We start from the raw sequence: 5,000 nt of genomic DNA, 5'->3' as shown, positions 1-5,000 counted from the left end.
TTTATATATGGATATACATACCAACTCTCATTGTGTATAATTTGTATGAGAAAACTGAAGATATATATTTTCTTTTTCAAATTCAAATAATATCGAGAAATGTCTAGCATAAAAATGAAATGAAAGTTTTTTTTCATCTAGAATTGTCTCGATTATTATTGATGCGATAAGAAAACTGTTGTAAATATTATTATTCTTCAAGAATTAGTGTATTCATAATATTGAATATTATATCATAGTATTCAATAAAAATTGTTTTATACAACCTCAACTCATATGGGACTACCCCCTGAATTTAAGCATATTAATTAGGGGAGGAAAAGAAACTAACAAGGATTTTCTTAGTAGCGGCGAGCGAAAAGAAATCAGTTCAGCACTAAGTCACTTTGTCTATATGGCAAATGTGAGATGCAGTGTAAGGAACATCAATATTCTAGTATGAGAAATTAACGATTTAAGTCCTTCTTAAATGAGGCCATTTACCCATAGAGGGTGCCAGGCCCGTATAACGTTAATGATTACTAGATGATGTTTCCAAAGAGTCGTGTTGCTTGATAGTGCAGCACTAAGTGGGTGGTAAACTCCATCTAAAACTAAATATAACCATGAGACCGATAGTAAACAAGTACCGTGAGGGAAAGTTGAAAAGAACTCTGAATAGAGAGTTAAATAGTACGTGAAACTGCTTAGAGGTTAAGCCCGATGAACCTGAATATCCGTTATGGAAAATTCATCATTAGAATTGTAATATTTAATTAATATTATAATAATAGTGTGCATTTTTTCCATATAAGGACATTGTAATCTATTAACATAATTAATTTATCAAAAAATTGTGAATTATTGATTATTTCAATTATAGTGCTTGCATTATAACATGATATAAATGTCATAAATTTGATAAAGTGCTGATAGATTTATATGAATACAGTGCGTTAATTTTTCGGAATTATATAATGGCATAATTTTCAATGATTTTTGTGTTTATTATATGCACTTGTATGATTAACAATGCGAAAGATTCAGGATACCTTCGGGACCCGTCTTGAAACACGGACCAAGGAGTCTAACATATGTGCAAGTTATTGGGATATAAACCTAATAGCGTAATTAACTTGACTATTAATGGGATTAGTTTTTTAGCTATTTATAGTTAATTAACACAATCCCGGGGCGCTCTATATAGTTATGTATAATGATATTTATATTATTTATACCTCTAACTGGAACGTACCTTGAGCATATATGCTGTGACCCGAAAGATGGTGAACTATACTTGATCAGGTTGAAGTCAGGGGAAACCCTGATGGAAGACCGAAACAGTTCTGACGTGCAAATCGATTGTCAGAATTGAGTATAGGGGCGAAAGACCAATCGAACCATCTAGTAGCTGGTTCCTTCCGAAGTTTCCCTCAGGATAGCTGGTGCATTTAACTGTTGTATAAAATAATCTTATCTGGTAAAGCGAATGATTAGAGGCCTTAGGGTCGAAACGATCTTAACCTATTCTCAAACTTTAAATGGGTAAGAACCTTAACTTTCTTGATATGAAGTTTAAGGTTATGATATAATGTGCCCAGTGGGCCACTTTTGGTAAGCAGAACTGGCGCTGTGGGATGAACCAAACGTAATGTTACGGTGCCCAAATTAACAACTCATACAGAAACCATGAAAGGCGTTGGTTGCTTAAAACAGCAGGACGGTGATCATGGAAGTCGAAATCCGCTAAGGAGTGTGTAACAACTCACCTGCCGAAGCAACTAGCCCTTAAAATGGATGGCGCTTAAGTTGTATACCTATACATTACCGCTAAAGTAGATGATTTATGTTACTTGTAATATAAATTTTGAAACTTTAGTGAGTAGGAAGGTACAATGGTGTGCATAGAAGTGTTTGGCGTAAGCCTGCATGGAGCCGCCATTGGTACAGATCTTGGTGGTAGTAGCAAATAATCGAATGAGACCTTGGAGGACTGAAGTGGAGAAGGGTTTCGTGTGAACAGTGGTTGATCACGAGTTAGTCGGTCCTAAGTTCAAGGCGAAAGCCGAAAATTTTCAAGTATAGAAAAATCAAAATATATTTTGCATCATACCGATTTTTATACACTTGAATAATTTTGAACGAAAGGGAATACGGTTCCAATTCCGTAACCTGTTGAGTATCCGTTTGTTATTAAATATGGGCCTCGTGCTCATCCTGGCAACAGGAACGACCATAAAGAAGCCGTCGAGAGGTATCGGAAGAGTTTTCTTTTCTGTTTTATAGCCGTACTACCATGGAAGTCTTTCGCAGAGAGATATGGTAGATGGGCTAGAAGAGCATGACATATACTGTTGTGTCGATATTTTCTCCTCGGACCTTGAAAATTTATGGTGGGGATACGCAAACTTCTCAACAGGCCGTACCAATATCCGCAGCTGGTCTCCAAGGTGAAGAGTCTCTAGTCGATAGAATAATGTAGGTAAGGGAAGTCGGCAAATTAGATCCGTAACTTCGGGATAAGGATTGGCTCTGAAGATTGAGATAGTCGGGCTTGATTGGGAAACAATAACATGGTTTATGTGCTCGTTCTGGGTAAATAGGGTTTCTATCATTTATGGTAGATTCTTGTTCCCCGGATAGTTTAGTTACGTAGCCAATTGTGGAACTTTCTTGCTAAAATTTTTAAGAATACTAATTGGGCAACTGATTAGTTCTTTTAAATTATAACGATTATCAATTAACAATCAATTCAGAACTGGCACGGACTTGGGGAATCCGACTGTCTAATTAAAACAAAGCATTGTGATGGCCCTAGCGGGTGTTGACACAATGTGATTTCTGCCCAGTGCTCTGAATGTCAAAGTGAAGAAATTCAAGTAAGCGCGGGTCAACGGCGGGAGTAACTATGACTCTCTTAAGGTAGCCAAATGCCTCGTCATCTAATTAGTGACGCGCATGAATGGATTAACGAGATTCCTACTGTCCCTATCTACTATCTAGCGAAACCACAGCCAAGGGAACGGGCTTGGAATAATTAGCGGGGAAAGAAGACCCTTTTGAGCTTGACTCTAATCTGGCAGTGTAAGGAGACATAAGAGGTGTAGAATAAGTGGGAGATATTAGACTTCGGTTTGGTATCGACAATGAAATACCACTACTCTTATTGTTTCCTTACTTACTTGATTAAATGGAACGTGTATCATTTCCTAGCCATTATACGGATGTATTTATTATATCTTATGGTATTGGGTTTTGATGCAAGCTTCTTGATCAAAGTATCACGAGTTTGTTATATAATCGCAAACAAATTCTTTAATAAGAAAATGCATTTATGTATTTTTGATTTAAAAATTTGGTATAACTCCAATTACTCAGGTATGATCCAATTCAAGGACATTGCCAGGTAGGGAGTTTGACTGGGGCGGTACATCTCTCAAATAATAACGGAGGTGTCCCAAGGCCAGCTCAGTGCGGACAGAAACCACACATAGAGCAAAAGGGCAAATGCTGACTTGATCTCGGTGTTCAGTACACACAGGGACAGCAAAAGCTCGGCCTATCGATCCTTTTGGTTTAAAGAGTTTTTAACAAGAGGTGTCAGAAAAGTTACCATAGGGATAACTGGCTTGTGGCGGCCAAGCGTTCATAGCGACGTCGCTTTTTGATCCTTCGATGTCGGCTCTTCCTATCATTGTGAAGCAAAATTCACCAAGCGTTGGATTGTTCACCCATGCAAGGGAACGTGAGCTGGGTTTAGACCGTCGTGAGACAGGTTAGTTTTACCCTACTAATGACAAAACGTTGTTGCGACAGCATTCCTGCGTAGTACGAGAGGAACCGCAGGTACGGACCAATGGCACAATACTTGTTCGAGCGAACAGTGGTATGACGCTACGTCCGTTGGATTATGCCTGAACGCCTCTAAGGTCGTATCCGTGCTGGACTGCAATGATAAATAAGGGGCAATTTGCATTGTATGGCTTCTAAACCATTAAAAGTTTATAATTTATTTTATAAACGACAATGGATGTGATGCCAATGTTATTTGTAACATAGTAAATTGGGAGGATCTATGATCACCTGATGCCGTGCTAGTTACATATTTAAACATTATTTAATACAATGACAAAGCCTAGAATCAATTGTAAACGACTTTTGTAACAGGCAAGGTGTTGTAAGTGGTTGAGCAGCTGCCATACTGCGATCCACTGAAGCTTATCCTTTGCTTGATGATTCGAAAATGTTAATAAAACAACAAATATAAAATATAATATGTGTGTTATGGTTGTTAAACACCAACTAAAACATATATATATATATATATTGTATGAGTTGTTTAAAGGTGCCATATTTGTTAATTTACTTATGATATTTTATATATTTCTTTGTAAGTTGATAATGTGTGGACCGGACCTTAAGAAAATGTTATATACAAAAAGCTTTTTGATGATGCAATACAAAATTTATGTTATTTTATAAATAACATTCTTTTCAGAATAATTGAATTGTTATTGAAAGGAATAAAGAAATTAAATTGTTTTAAACAAAACAGAGAAAGAAGAACACACATTTTATTATATATATGAGTATATATATATATATATATATATATATATATATATATATATTGATAACTGCGAAAGGCAATAGTAGAAAACACAAAAAAATAAATATATGAAATCATATTAAAAATATATTATAATTCAATCAATGGAGAACAGTAATATGCGAATGAAAAATTTACACTCTTAAACATAAATGTTATATTTAGTGTGAAATAGAAGTTTATATTTTATTTGATATTGCATAATAATAATAAACCGATTAATAAAATTTACACTCATGAGACTTGGAATTGTTATGAAATTCAATTCAGTGTTTTCCAATACAAAATGTCAAATAATATCATGAAACATATAAATTACATGTTAGATAATAACATATGATACAAACAATGTGATATAATAGAATTTAACATGTAAAATAAATGTTGGGTAATAACGTATGGAACAACTCTA

At 35.2% G+C, this 5,000-nt stretch overlaps 1 non-coding gene across 1 annotated transcript; it reads left to right on the top strand.

The window, feature by feature from the left end:
* The first annotated feature begins 262 nt into the window (after positions 1-262).
* LOC122322781 lies at positions 263-4,220 on the top strand. The gene has a single exon (XR_006246847.1). It is a non-coding gene; the product is annotated as a large subunit ribosomal RNA (ribosomal RNA).
* Positions 4,221-5,000: the final 780 nt, after the last annotated feature.

The sequence above is a fragment of the Drosophila grimshawi genome, unplaced genomic scaffold, assembly GCF_018153295.1.
Source record: "Drosophila grimshawi isolate 15287-2541.00 unplaced genomic scaffold, ASM1815329v1 contig_706, whole genome shotgun sequence".
NCBI lineage: Eukaryota > Metazoa > Arthropoda > Insecta > Diptera > Drosophilidae > Drosophila > Drosophila grimshawi.
Note: the sequence above shows the minus strand (reverse complement) of the source record. Positions and strands in the feature narration are given on the sequence as shown.